This window comes from Copidosoma floridanum, unplaced genomic scaffold (genome assembly GCF_036245765.1).
Source record: "Copidosoma floridanum isolate Cflo_tuat_1 unplaced genomic scaffold, Cflo_Japanese_pri ptg000018l, whole genome shotgun sequence".
Classification (NCBI taxonomy): Eukaryota; Metazoa; Arthropoda; class Insecta; order Hymenoptera; family Encyrtidae; genus Copidosoma; species Copidosoma floridanum.
The window spans coordinates 357,538-374,130 of NW_028321895.1; the positions used below are offsets into that span (position 1 = coordinate 357,538).

At 32.3% G+C, this 16,593-nt stretch overlaps 1 protein-coding gene across 3 annotated transcripts in view; it reads left to right on the plus strand.

Moving 5' to 3' along the window:
• Positions 1-16,593, plus strand: part of PCB (Pyruvate carboxylase) — a 953,241-nt gene that overhangs the window by 113,294 nt on the left and 823,354 nt on the right. The window lies entirely within an intron of this gene.

The following is a 16,593-nucleotide window of genomic DNA, read 5'->3' on the forward strand; positions in this document are numbered from 1 at the left end:
TTCTATCTTTTTGTAAATAGTCCTTAGTTAATCAAGAATTGTATATTTGGGTAAAGTACGTGGACCAGAAAAAGATTCCAAATGTAAAAATTCAATAAAGTTTACCAAATAATGGTTTTTCAGAGACATATGTGAGTAAGGGGAAGAGACTAGACAGAGCGAGATCTATGATCAGTGACTTGAAAAACTCTAAAAACAAGGTATTGTTTGGGTACTAAATAACATATATTTTTTTACATTCCAGATATTAAAATGTTCTATGAATAAATATTTTTAAGGAGGGAGGTGGAGGGGAAGCTGAGCAGGAGTGGGGGGCAGATTACTTAAATAATAAAAAAAGACGTAAAAACAAGTAAATAACTATTTGAATCGGGGGGCACCTGTGGGGGGGGGGCTGAGGAAGAGCGTGGAGGAGTGGGCGGGCTGACACTCACTTTTGTTAATACAACCAGGTTATTATAATATAGGGTAATATATGGAGATATGTATATTCCTGCGTTAACAGTCTTTAAAGGGTCTCCATAATTAGACGAAATATTGACAAGTATTTAAAAAAAAGTTTTTGATCAAGAAAAACCTAGTAGTGTTTTATTGTTGATCTAAATCCTAAATAATGCTTCAATAATGTTTAAATTTTTTGGCGTCAAGAAACTCATGCAGAACAGTTATCGAGATTGAAACAGCAGCGTCAAATTCGACAAATAAGGAATTTATCACGTTAAAGATTAGATTTCCATTGTTACCCTGACGGTGATCATTTAAATTTTCCGGATTTTCGAAAAGGTAGAGTAATATGTACTGGTATTTATTATGGCACTAAAAAATTAAGACATAACGCTCTAGGACTTTGTTGCTCTGATAACGAAGTTGTAAGATAAGAAAAAAAACTTTCAATTATATATTTTTTTGTCAGTTTTAAGTGTTTACAGTTTTACCAAGTAGCCCTTTCCATTTATTACGACATAAAAAAGTTAAAAATCAGTGGCCCTGTAGGGCCAGAAATTATTTTATGGTTTACGAAACGCACAGTACTACTCAGCATAATTATATTTTTTTTACTTCTTGCGTATTATTATTTCACAATGTAAACTGTATCGATTCTAAATAAATATGTTTTAAATAAAACGTTTTTCTTAGAAGTATCAGAAATAGATGGCAATTTTTTAACTAAAACTGTTTTACATTACGTGTCACCATACTTCGGTGTTATATTCAGTGGATCTGTGGCAAAGCCGAGACGGGGAGAGGGGGGCACTAGTCTAAAAATAAATGCAAAGAGTGTGTACTTAGCAGATTGTATGTAGAAGTACGTATACAGGGGATTACGTGTGAAAAAAAAACAACAATATTATTCAGAATGAAGTATGATAGGAAGTATTGTCTCGTTCGCAGCTCATATAAGCTCTATTTAGTCTATTATTTTTATAAACATCTTCTTTTTCTTAAGACAACTTAATTGTCTTGAGCTGTTCATACTGTGCATCCAACTATCTATTGGTGCTCTTTAGGGAGTGGGACTTCTGCCTTTTAGACTAGATTCTAGTGCTTTTACTGTACAGAGTCAACTTCCCACCTCAATCTGCCTTTTATTGCTGGTTCCTGCTCATGAGCCTTGACGATTGTAGCTACTGCAACAAGTTAGTGATCACTGATTCCCACCGTTAGAACTACAGCAAGGCTAACCAGGTTTCTTGTGCGGGTCGTTCTGTGACTGATACTCAGGGAGTGTACCGCCGTTGATGGAATAGATACTTGCCCTCTGATGGATTACCTTCAGTCTCGCATAAGTCGAAGAAAAAGGGTCCTGATTTCTAGATCTCCTTAACCACTGTTAACATTTTATCTTTTACAACTAACATGCTTTATCAAATCAAACAGATGATAAAGAAGGCACCATGCTTGTAGGTAGTATAAAGAGCTAAATAAACTCTATAAACTACTAACAATCTCACATCTGGGAAATAAGGTTGATGCTTGCAACACTTCTATCAAGACTTAAGATAATGAACTAAAAAAAAAACATAAAAACATTGTACACTTTATAGGTATAGAAATTATCTTAATTCGCTCACGTAAAATTATGTAGGGATCTTCGTTGAAGGATCTTGGGTGAGCATATTCAAATATACAAACTGTTGTAGTGTGTATATATTATTTTATTTTTGCTACGTTTCGTCCGAATTTCTTGGACCTCATCAGGCAACTAAAAATTAACACATCTGCACATATAGAATCATAAAACAAAAAAAGAGGGGGGGTTTTACAAAATAAGGACGCACAACTTAAAATTACCTGATGGAGGTTAAACTTAAAACATTAAATAGTAGCCAAATGTAACTCGTGTGAAACAGACGGCAGTCAGCACCTTACTGATCTAGTATACGTACTATGTAGAATGAACGAACGCAAAAATAATACGAATACAAAGCAATATGGAAGAGAGAGTTATGTGTACAATACATTATTGAGAGGACGTTATGAATATTTGTATACCGAATATATATATATGATGAAAAGGTAGTATGACTAAAAATTGTCTGTACTGATCAAAATTATTTTTCTGAGTTTCTTATTTTCGAGAAAATCGGATTATATATTTGTTGAAGAGATTAAAAGGGAAGCAGAAGAGAAAATAAATGAACATTAACGTGGATCTGATCCAGAATCCGTAATAAATAAGCACATGCAGTGTCATAAACACTAGTTTGATTGGAAAAATGTTCAAATTCTTGACAAAGAATCTATTTACAATAAACGTATTTATTCAGAAATGATTTACATCAATTTAACAAAAATACTATCAACAAACGCGAAGATATCCAATATCTCAGTAAAATATATAATCTGATTTTCTCGAAAATGAGAAACTCAGAAAAGTAATTTTGATCAGTATAGACAGTTTTTAGTTATACTACCTTTTCATCATATATATATGTATTCGGTATACAAATATTCATAATGTCTTCTCAATATTGTATTGTACACATAACCTTCTCTTCCTTATTGCTTCGTATTCGTATTATTTTTGCGTTCGTTCATTCTACATAGTGCGTATACTAGATCAGTAAGGTGCTGACTGCCGTCTGTTTCACACGAGTTACATTCGGCTACAATATAATGTTTTAAGTTTAATCTCCATCAGGTAATTTTAAGTTGTGCGTCCCTTCTCTGTAAACCCCCCCCCTTTTTTTTTGTTTTATGATTCTATATGTGCAGATGTGTTAATTTATAGTTGCCTGATGAGGTCCAAGAAATTCGGACGAAACGTAGCAAAAACAAAATAATATATACACACTACAACAGTTTGTATATTTGAATATGCTCACCCAAGATCCTTCAACGAAGATCCCTACATAATTTTACGTGAGCGAATTAAGATAATTTCTATACCTATAAAGTGTACAATTTTTTTATGTTTTTTTTTAGTTCATTATCTTAAGTCTTGATAGAAGTGTTGCAAGCATCAACCTTATTTCCCAGATGTGAGATTGTAAGTAGTATATAGAGTTCATTTAGCTCTTTATACTACCTACAAGCATGGTGCCTTCTTTATCATCTGTTTAATTTGATAAAGCATGTTAGTTGTAAAAGATAAAATGTTAACAGTGGTTAAGGAGATCTAGAAATCAGGACCCTTTTTCTTCGACTTATGCGAGACTGAAGGTGATCCATCAGAGGGCAAGTATCCATTCCATCAACGGCGGTACACTCCCTGAGTATCAGTCACAGAACAACCTGCACAAGAATATGCTCACCCAAGATCCTTCAACGAAAATCCCTACATTGTACACTTTACTTGTATTGAATATGAATAGAAGGCTAGAGACCTTGGAGCAACAGACAAGACAGGCATGGAGTTAAAGAAATACATAGACGTGGTGGCCGTGATTTAGTGAAACTAGATGAAAACATACCATCTAATTGAATTCTGTTAGAAATGAACTTTCGTATAGAGTGCTCTGTAGGAATTTATTATAATAGTGGTCTACATTGCTCTGAACTCTGCTATGGCAACCTACACTAAGCTTTATGACCATGTTGTATCACTTGTCAATTCATATCCCTTCTGCAAATTTTTAATATGTGGTTACCTCAATCAGACCAAATGTTCTTAAAGTAATTATCTGCTTTTTTTGCATCTTACAGGCTATGCTACACCAGACCAACTTCGAGCCACTTCCTATAATTTTAGCATTTGCAACACTCTTAATCTTTAACAAATTTTTAATCCTGTTTTTTGTCATGATTATTGTATCTTCTGTTATCACATGCTTGTCTCATAACTACCACCGAATCTTATAAAATGACTGTTTCATTGGACCAGCGTCACTTACGCAGCACATTCTACATCCTTTTAGCTCGCAGGACTTCTTTAACTAACCAATCTACAAGCTATAGAAACTTTGAAAACTGTAATTACTAAACTATTTGTGAGAAACTTTATAAAGTGATTTGACCACAACTATTCCACAAGAGATCGATTAAGGACTGTTTTTGATTATTTGACATCATATAAGGCCTCATCGACAACTTAGTTCCGATAGAGCTTACACAGGAACTGCTTGATCTGATTCATCAAAAAAGACATGCTCATCAGGTTTAGAAGCATACTCATGTATTGACAGACTTTTTTATATTTAAGAGACTTAGAGCTAAATGTCTAAGTCTTTCTTGAATAATATAAGAGAAATTTAAATTAAAATTGGAGTTGGGCCTAAGACTGATATTTCAGATAAACTAAGTCTAAACACAGTCCACTCTTCTACTCTAATTGATAAGTGCAACTAATTTGCTAAAAATTTCTCCTTGGTTTCTAAGCATCCCGTCTCTATTTCTACGGCAATCATCTAGCACTCCATAGACATTGAGTTCACAGTTGCTTAAGTGATAGAGCGCTTGCTCTCCGTCTGGAGGGATCGGGCTCAAGACCCCGCCCCGTGACTTTTTTGCGGATACGTCTGTGGTTTTTTCCATACGTCCCAAACGCTGTGGAACTCCTCAGTATGGTGTAATGTTACCGTGCCATCTGAGAGTAAGAGAAACGGTGCCTGGCTCTGCGGTGTAATGCACACCGTGCCGTGGAGCAGTAAGAATCAACGGTGCCTCGAATTATTAATTCTCGCGTGTACAGTTAACTACACATAACAAAAAGATTTAATATGGCATACCATTGTCACAGCAGTGACACAAGGCCAACCACAAAGATAAGATAAGACAAGACATAGACATTGACCCCTTTTTTAACCCCTTCAATATTTTTGCTGCTATCTGACAACTAAAAATTTTAAACCAATTAGATCCAGACCTGATTCTATCCACTTTTAATATTTATTACTCTTTAAGTATTCATCACCCACTTGCATTTCTGCTTTCTAAGTTTCTGGCTGAAGGCATCTTTCCAACTTATTATAAGCTGACAAATTTATGTTCTATTTATAAATCCGAAAACTCACAACTGACTTACAAATACGGACCTATTGTTTTGCGTAGCTCTATACCAAAACTGCAAAGAAAATTATAAATATCGCATACTTTTATACACGACTGGTGAAAGCTTTTGTTGGCCTGGCCCCGATATTTAAATTACTCACTGCTCTTCTGATCTAAGAAGCGTACCTCTATTCACTGAGAAGAGCCCAGTATGAAAAAAGTAGCACAAACTTGATACATACCAATAAATAATGTTAGAAATATTTTTTTTTTAAGTCAAGAATCTTAACTTCATACTCAAGTAAAGATTTTTATTTGTGCGTCCATATGTGTTGTGTATTTATGTGTGTGTTTGATTGCATTTCACGATTTCATTGACCAAATTTCATCAAACAAGGCTTTTTTCTCCTTTGCAAGTTTTTTTTCTGCTAAAAAAAAAAAGTTCCACTATCTAACTTTTTTCACCTAATTATTTCTTAGAAATGTGTTTTTTAGTAGACTTTTTGCCGTAGATCAATGTTGAGCATAGTTAAGGGTCAAAAATCTGAGTGACTGGCTTACTTTCTACAGAGCCATGGACTCAAATAAAAAACAACATAATCTTGTGCGGGTATAGATACATGTTAATTTGTAGAGATATACAAATAGTGAGTTTTTTTAAAATTTTTTTTTACCATGGCAGAAAAGTTTTTTTCACCATCCGGGCCCAAAGTACTTTTCTGCCCTAGGACTCAAAGTGATTTACTGGGCGCAAAGTGTGGCCACGGGCGCAAAATTGCACTTTGCGCCCTCTGTAAAAAGAACATTATACGCGACTTGGGCACCAACCTACAGCAAGCGCACCCTTGGAGCGCTCATGTTGGTACTTTGTGCCCTAGTGACTTAATGTACCATTTATGGTTATTTGAAATAATTAAAGCTATTTTTACTGCAAAGCTTTTTAACTGTAGAAAAAAAATTAAATTCTTCTTTTTCAACTGTTTTAAATTTCTATTTTATCGAATATTTCTGATCAACTTAATTTTTAAGTTAATTTTTTTGAATATCATTGTTTTATTGACAATTACGTAAAAAATCTTAATAATCGTATAACTATCCCCAAAACCACGGTAAAAAACGAATCAGTTTTGTGTGGGTGTATTAAGATTTACATCGATTTTTGTATACTTATAGTTGCAACTCATTATTGTTCAGACAATTTGGATTAGTCATTGATTTGTGCATGTTTTCTTAAAACAATCTCATTACCATCAAAAAAAGCCTGTGTTTGACTGCCTACACTGTTTTGAGTTTTGTTTGTATCAATCATAGTAAGTGGATTTTTTTTAAAAAGTTCATTTTTTCAACTTTTTTTGAAACTCCAATAGTACCACGTTTTCAGGCGATGTATAAGAAATTTTTTCTTTAAACTACTTACCAGAATAAATAAGAAAATTTTTTTAATGAATATGAGTTTGTAAGTCAACATTTTTATATCACATATCACGATTACTGGCTATGCATGTGAAACGAAAACAATACTATAATTTTATCTGACTTTATAGAATTTGTTTGAACATGAGATTCTAATATATCAATGTACAAATTATTTACAGCCAATAATTTAAAATGTTTAGAATACAGGAACTTTGAAACTGTTTTAAAGGTACTATGTAATACCAGTTCAAAATACGAATCTTCTTAACATTAAAAAAACACATAATATAAATACTGCAAATATAATTTAATTTTTCATTTGTAAAAAAATTTTTAAAAACTCTTTTTGTTATCAATTTAATTTTTTTATTATTTGTTATATAGATATTGATGCAACAAATATATTGACACACACAGCAGGACAATAGTAGAGTCAATTGGAATTTGTGCCAAAATGGTAGCGAACGATACCTTCTCTAAGATCTACTTTTGAAAGTCTGCGAGGCTGATAATTTGTTACAAAGACACTAATTTTTGCAATTGTGTGAACATTGATGAAGTTCTTGAAAAATTTTTAATTTTATGCTTTAATCTTACCTGAATTTTTACTTTTGTGAACTGGTAAACTTAAAAAAACACAAGAAGGAGACAAGTTTTGATGAAATTAAGGTAGTTGCTTCCTAAATCAAAAGTATTTAAAAAGGTACAAAATTTTCAGCAAAACTAATATAAGCGTCGAGAAATCTGTGTAAAAAATTTGAGACCGATTTACACGTCGTTATTAAAATGTCCTCGTCAAAAAATCACTCTTTTAACATTTGAGCACTGATGCAAACACTACGTAGGCCCATCATTTTACAAAGTATAACTTACCGCATATCTATAAATAATTAAAAAACTATACTGAAAACTAGTTTAGACAGTAGGGAAACACATACATTTTTTTGAAAATTTCTGACCACATAGTTTTAAAATAATAATTATCAAAAAAGTACTCTTCGTTTGATCATGGAAGATAACAAAGTAAGTATCGCGGATGGAGCAACATCACATGGTTACATATGTACAAGTAGAAAGATGCATATATTTAATAACATAACCTTTGTATTGTACATCTATATATACGATTGACCTATGTATTGGGAAACGACTACCTTAAATCTTACTGTTGTTAACATCGACTACCTGTAGATAATTTCCGTGATCTTATACATAGCTTTTGCAGTGCATTATAATTATCTTTCTTAACTTGTATTAAAATCTGCTTTGCGATGTTTTCAGTACCTGAATTTATGATGAGTTAAACATTTACAGTTACTTAAAAACTCAAATAAAAAATTTTTAGAAATAATTCTAATACTTTTTACTACGTATATAAGCGCTCAAAATCGTAAGTTTATTTTACTGTTATAAGATAGTGCCTTTACGTAGTAATACTCAAAAAACTTTTTGTTTAAGTAGAACAACTAGTTGCACAGATCCTCATATATTACAACAGATTTTAATTTACTGCTGTATAGCAGTATACATGATTGCAACATCTATTTAATTCAACATAAAACATTAAATTCGATGCTGATGCCTTGTAATGACTTTATTAATAGAAAAATTAACAAACTGAGCAGTACTTTATTCGTTGATCATCATGTTTTTCGTTTTTTCCTTGAGCTCTAACTCAAGCTGATAGATTAAGATCAAGCTTATTTTTAATTGAAGATGTGTAATTATGTGATCTTTTTTAAAATTAAATGTCTACTGATTAGATAAATTTTCTTGTACGGCGAGAGTGCAAAAAATATGACATTCTTAGTGTACAAGTCACAGTTACCTTTATACCACATATTAATTTAAGGGATTTAAAACTGTTCTCCGAATAAGAACCTTCTTTTAAAGGTACAATAAATAATTGATTAGTGTTTTAAGATATATTTAGTATATTTGGAACAGTAGTTACATCACGAAATTGCTCTTGTAAATAATTACTTTAAAGGCTTTCTGCCTACACATGCTGAGAGATGTAATACAAGAATATTTTTCGTATTATTTGTACAGTCAAAACAATTAATAGGCTTAGATGTTTGCAATTTCATTGTTATATGATTTGCTTATTTAATTTCCTAAATTATATTTGAATTTTTTTGTTTATTTTTGGTGCCTCAATCCTTAGATGCTTTTGGTCGTCAGAAACCTTTTTTACATAGACATTTAGTTGATATATTACTCAAATTTTGTTGAAATAATCATAGTTTATATTAATATTTCTCGTTTTATCATTTTAATTAACATATTGGTATTGCCCTTTGATGTGCTTTGAATTTTTTATTTGATTGCCAAATATTGCTATAGCTATCGCTTCTGAGTTATCTTTATACATACTTATTGCCTTGTCGAAATTCAATTTAGATATTCCTTCCAATAAATTTTTAATGAATAATATGCCATTTAATGAAGGTTGATCATGATTTTGCACAGCAAGAATGCTGCAGACAGAAACAAAATTTTGATAACAAGCTTCAAAGACGCATCAGTCAAAGCATTTTCTGAACAGTTGACTTTAAGATGCATCTATTTAAGTGTCTCCAGGCAATTAAACACATAAATTTGTAGATAGCATTACTACTGATTCTTATCTAATTACTTTACCAGGAATACTAGACTTAACTACTGTAGATAATTCAATCAAAGCTGTTAATCTTATTTAATCAAATCTTGAAAAAAAAGAAATTTTGACTGTAAAAGAAAGAATAATTCTCACCCTTGCAAAACTAAAGGACAATGTAAGCTATTCTTTACGAGAAACTATTTTTAAATTTTGTTCTGATAGAGATTGTATACAAGTGGTTGAAAATATGATTGACATTGTAAGTAAATGTTTCAAGTATGCTGTCCATTGACCAAATAAGGAGAAGGTATTGAAGAACACACCGTCATGTTTTAAAAATTTTAAAAACGTTTGGGCAGGAATAGACTGTACCGAAGTAGCCATTCAGAAAACAAAAAATTTTTGCTGTCAAATTTTTTCGTAGTCCCATTACAAGGACTGTCAAACATTTGAAATAATGACTGCTGCCTCTCCAGGTGGCATAATAACTTTTAAAAGCAAATTTTCTCGAGGAAGAGTTTCAGATTCAACTATTATTCAACAAAGTGGTCTTTTAAATTTATTGAAGCCACGTAACGCTTTAATGACAGACAAATGGCTTATAACTGATGATGACTGTAAAAACAGAAATATTGAACTAGTTTGATCACCATTACTAAAAAATAAAAACAGTTTAGTAAAAAAGAAGCATTATTGAATTCTAATTTTTCCAGTGCTAGGGTTCACGTAGAGAGTGTCAACCAACAGATATAATATTCTACATCATAAAACGCTTGCTAGCCTAGCAGAGATGAGTAGAGAGATTGCTAACGCTAATACTACGAGGCGAGACGACTTTTTGGCACTGGTCAGAGCGTCCTGTCGTGGCCAGCCGTCAAACCGGGCGCACATCTTACTACTCGTATCAAACAGGGTGCACCTATGAAAAGAGGAGCGGATTTGCGTGAAAATGATCATATAGGCGCACATTTTAGAGAGACGTGGATGGGGTATACCGAATGTGTACCTACGAGGAGAGGAGATGTTGACTATAGCTATATATGTAGCTGAGCGCACAGCCAAAGCAAGCGACAATACGAGGTTTTCTCTCTTTTGACTTTAATCACAGTATATATCCTATACATAATATATCTTACTGACTCTTGCTCTCGCTCTGGCTTCAATGTTATCTATCATCCTGATTTACTTATATCTGGAAACTAAATTCTCATCATTACACGCACAAGCTTTTGATTTTAAGATATTTTATTGTTTCAATTTATGTTATTTTTCCCGTACTTTTAATACTTACTTCGAAGAAATATTTAGTTTTTTATTTAAGGATGGCAGTTTATGGCAGCTCAGTTATATCCACCATTATGTCGTAAACACTTTCTTTCCGATGCGTGCGAATAAATATTTTTTTAATTCTAATTTTAGTAAATAATTTTTCAACGTCAATACAATGAAATGATTTCTTAGCTATATAATTCAGAGGTAAGAATATAAGGTACGACTAAAAGAATAATCTAATCGTTACGTGAGAAAGACGTCAGAGGCACAAAAAAACTCACTTTTTTATGTACTAAAATTAAAATGGATCTCATGTATTGCTACATATATGCGTATTTACATATACACACATTTATATATAGACATACCGAAATATATATTTACAGCCATACCTTTCTACATTCATACTTATTCATGCATAGTCGTTTAGAAGTACATAATATTTACACTTGAATTCGTGTTTGCTGCCTCTTAGGCAGTATACGTCAACTTTTTATAATTTTTAAAAAAGTGTTCCCTGACACCAAACATAAGACAAAATTTTACTTATTCAAACTACAACTATATCACTTATAAAAGTATTGATTGCTGGTCAAAAATAACTATGATTTTAAAATTCAGTGCTTTATATGGGTAAAAACAGTTTTTTAAGAGAACGTGTTACAAAATCCTTTAATTAGTATTTGAACATTTTACATTATTATAAATTTTAATACTGAGACAAAAATTAAGCATTTCTCACTATTTTCGTTTTAGGACTACTTCTTTTTATAGCTTGTTTTGATTCTGCTCTACGTTTCCCATTATTTCCCTGAGTAGTATTAAATAATTTTATTTTGAATAAAAACTTTAACGCATCAATTCGATGTTGATAGCATAAATCACTTTTCTTAAACCATTCAGGAAATACATCATTAGCAATTTTTTCTACAACATCAATCAGACACTCAAGTAGTTTTCTTTGAGGCCAAAGACTTGCATGATATTGTTCATAAGCATTTAACTCGCAATAAATAACTTTAGAAAAAAGATCTGTGGGTCTTGTTAAATACGCGACTTCTGAGAAAGATTCGTCAGTATGAGTGTATTCTCTGTACTTAGCGTAATATACAGCAACAGTAACATCTTCATCTACAGTTTTAATCAATACTTTTCTATAATCAGGACATTTGCTATTTTTTAAAGCATTTTTAGCAGTATAACCACTTAAGTAAGTAACTACATTTCTCTCATACATGCCTTTAGTTTCAAAATCCACTTTTTTCGATAACTCTATGGGTGAAAAAATTTCTATCATTTCAGCTGCTTGCAATAGTTCTTGTAATTCGGAAAGTTCTAAATCAGGTAAATTGTTTGCAACAGCTGCTAACGAGTCTATATTTTCATCAATACATTCAGTCTGTTTCGTATTTGTTAATGAATCTGATTCCATTGTTTGAACATTTCCATGTTGACAAGTGGCAATACAGTCGGTTGACATTATGTGTCTAAAAATTAGGCGATACATACGGCAAGTGGGGTTTGGATTGAAGCCACTTCTACCTCGACATTTCGAATTACAATGCTCGATGCTATCTTGGTTACAAAGACCAGTTGCTAACTCAAACTCTGGATTATTTAACTTTACTTTAAGATATTCAAACAATTGTAATAAGCAATGAGCAGCTAAAGATAAGCCAATTAAACACGGCGGTCTACTAACTGTCTCAAATTTACCGCGTTTATCTGAGCGTATCAAATGTATGGACCAATTTTTAGGTCATTGCACAAAATCTTCGAGGCGCTTTTCGATTTTCAAGTTAAGATGGGAAAGTGGGCGCTTTTGTTTATCTACGTTTTTCAATCTACATGAATTGCATGCGTCAATTACAGTATCCAATTGCTTAACAAACTCAGCCGATTGTTCCCACGTTTCCGATATCAACTTAGTTTTATCACCTTCTCTACCTGCTTCACCAACAGTTCTTGTAGCAGCTACCATTTGTCTGCTAAGAAGTTAAAAAGCTAGTTTAATTTTTATATTCTCAAAGTTATTTGGAGTAAAATGTCGATCGCTCAGAAACGCAAGTAAATTAGAAAAGGAATTCATTTTATATACCTCATAAGCATCTAATATATCTTTCCAAGACATAATAGCTTTGTAGTGTACGAAAATATGTATATGCGTTCTCAACTGATCAATCAAACATTGATAAGATAAGGCCACTCAAAAGTTCCAAAAATTTTCTTTCCTTCGTGCTCAAAGTATGGTTGATCTACATCTAGCTTTAAAAATTTTTTTAACAATGACTGGTTGTTTGGACCTTGGTTACATACTATAACTTTAACAAGTGCTCCAATTTTAATCAATGCTGACAATATTTGACGTCAAAGGGTATGCAACTGTTCAGCAGATGCACCATTTTCATTAAAACCGAAGCAAAGAAACTGGCGCAAAGGGTTCTCAGCATTAATGCTGTCTAAACAAAATAAAAGGGCATATCTAGCAACTTTTGCATTCCTCATATTACCACCCATGTCCTTTAAACCTTCTATCTCATCGTATTTTGAAGAATATTCTTCCATTTTTTAAGGCTCATCTCGTCAAATTTTAAAGCAAATATGCGCTCTTCGGCAGGTAATAAACTTAACTTCTGTTTAATTTTTCTCAAAACATTCTCATTTGATCCCGGCTTTACATCCAACTGCGCTATCCAACTCCTAACAGTTAACTCCGCAGCTAACCGTATCCCAAATCTAATTAACTGCTGAGAATAGCCAGCTGCAGAATGTTAACACATTATTTTACATAAATTTCATTCAGCGAGTGTGAACTTTTGTCTATTTTTCGGTTTAAACTGCATCGCTATTAAGGTTTTGCAAGACTCACTACAATCAAGGTTCATTAATAAATCATTAACATCTGCGATTTGTTTAGCTTTTTCATGATCTACGCTATGTTATAATCAAGAACTTTTTTGTTTGACATTTCTGCATACCGTAGTTAAATGCTTCACTTTTTCTTCAAGAAACTTTATCCGACACTCAAGAAACAACGTTTTTTTTTTACACTCGGCTGAACAAAGTTTTTAGACGATGGCTTTTTTCTTTATAATTTTGTTATTTGGAATGCGCCGATTTACATGCTTCTGGGATTCTACTTCATCAATCATCACATCCTTCGGAGTATCGTTACCGTCATGATCAACTTTATGACTTTAATAAACCTCGCTGGATTCACTTTCATCGACTTTTGAGAATACCTTACTTTTCGAAGGATATGATGAATCAGTAAAGTGTTTTGTTACAACAAACGATTCACTGCTATCTTCGACGCCACAATTAACTATATTGTTTTGATTTGCAAGGGTTGAAAATGCTTCACTGTTGTGTGCACTTTCTCGCTGACTACTAACGGCAATGTCCATTTGTTTGTTTTAGACGTCGCTTTCATTATGGTCCATATAATACAGTCGGGCCAGTTTCTCAGATTCAAGCTCAGATCCTTCATCCAAAATCTGAGCTTCAATCACTCGCCAATCAATAGGCACTGCGTTAGCCCACAAGCGTACAGTACCGTCTTTGTTCTGTATCACGTTATCCTCCGCAAAATGATCAGTGCACAGACCTGCTGATCGTAAAGAGGATGCTGACCAAGTACGAAGATTGCTGTTGCTTGTGTAGAAAAATATATGCACCCATTACGTTTCTTTGCTAATCACGGATGTAAAATATAATACGTAGTAATTTAAAAAAACAATTAAATGGGTTGCTGGCCTTAGGGTATTAAAAAATAATTGGTTTTCTAATAGTCAATGTTTGCTTTACCTAAGACCACATTTTATGTATAAATAATAGTAAAGAACAGGTGAATTTTTAATCGCTAATGCTTGCACCCCTAAAGAAACAATTAACTAATGCTTTAATACCATTGCCAATATGTTTTAAAAAATAATAAAATAATAAAAGTAATAGTAATAACCGATTAAATATTTACAAGTATTTGTATATAAGTTTATTTTGTTGATCTTCTTGGGCAAATGAAAACAATTCGTTTAAGCAACGTTTGGTCGACTGGTGTGTCGACCTCTTCAGGCTTAATTAACAATAATAAATTATCACAATGACTAATATAAACAACACATACATATAATGTAGAACTGAGAAATAAATTACCTTAATTTAAACCGTAAAAGACAATTTATTTAACGTATCGAGCAAATGGCTACACGCAAGTCAAACTGACAAAGGCCCCAACACCGCAATGTACCCCGCTTTTATAACAAACACACTCACACAAACATATACAGGTTTCGCAGTGCGATGACCCAAGCTCACAGTTCACATATCACATTATCAGTATACAATTCTAAGAAAGTACATAGTCTTTAAAAACGGACAGAATTTAAGAAACTTCGATAAGTGCGACTTAAATTATAAACATCTTTTTTTTTATTTATATTATGAACGTTGGAGGTAATGTGTAACATTTCAGAGATCAAACGCTTACCATAATTCGGATATTTGTCTAATATTTTTATATTGTCCCACTAAAAATTATGGTTATTAGAAATTTGGTGTAAAGTAACTACCGATTCCAGTTTGTAGTTGTTTTGGTGTTCTCGTTTTCTCTCTTTTAAAGCTCTCTTCGTTTTACGTGTATATTTTGCTAAACAGTCACTGCATGAGATTTCATATACGACATTAGTACTTTCCAAAGTATCAGTTGTATCTTTTCCCAACTGTACAATATGATTCAATTTTTTCTTTATTCTTGGAATTACTTGTATATTTAATTTTTTTTAAAAACGTTGTATCTTATCATAATTATTTGGAAAAAATGGTAAGCTTTTAATAGTCGTATTTAAAGGTAATTGATCTGGAATTTTCTCTGTAACATCATTATTGATCTTACAAAGTCTTTTCTTAATATGTTTATTAATAAAATGCTTAGGATAGACATTTTCAAGCAGCATCTGTCTTACAATTTTCACGTTTTCATTATAGAATGAACTGTCAGAGAGTCTTGTGGCTCTGTCGATTAAATTATAAATTATATTCTTCTTTTGTTGCCCAGTATGATTAGATTCACAATGTAAGAGTCTATTTGTAGATGATTCTTTTTAGTACCAACTTGTGATAATTTTGTTGCATCGTTTTATTAAAGTTACATCTGAGAAATTAATTTGCTTTTCTTTTTCAATCTTATATGGAAATTTTAAATTTTTGTTATAACTATTTAAGATTTTAGTAACAATAAGTTTAGGTCAATATGCTTTTCTTTTATACAAGTGATTGAATCGTCAACGTATAAAAAATAGAAGAGCGGCTCAATACTATGTTTATTTTTTAAAATATTCTAACATTTATTGACACAGTCTTCAAGAACAAAGTCAGCAAAAAAAGGAGAAGTTGGTGACTCCATCAGGGTACCAAATATCTGTCGATAAAACTTTTTATTAAAGGTGAAACACGTATTTGCAAATAGAAACTTCGTTAAATATATAATATCAATAAACGGGATTCTTGACGCACGAAAAATATAATTTCACGTCTCTCAAGGCTTTTCAAAAGAGAGAAAACAAGAACACCAAAACAACTACAAACCGGAATCGGTAGTTACTTTACACCAAATTTCTAATAACCATAATTTTTAGTGGGACAATATAAAAATATTAGACACATAACCGAATTATGGTAAACGTTTGATCTCTGAAATGTTACACATTACCTCCAACGTTCATAATATAAATAAAAAAGAAGATATTTATATTTTAAGTCGCACTTATCGAAGTTTCTTAAAGTCTGTCCGTTTTTAAAGACTATGTACGTTCTTAGAATTGTATACTAATAATGTGATATGTGAACTGTGGGCTCGGGTCATCGCTCTGCAA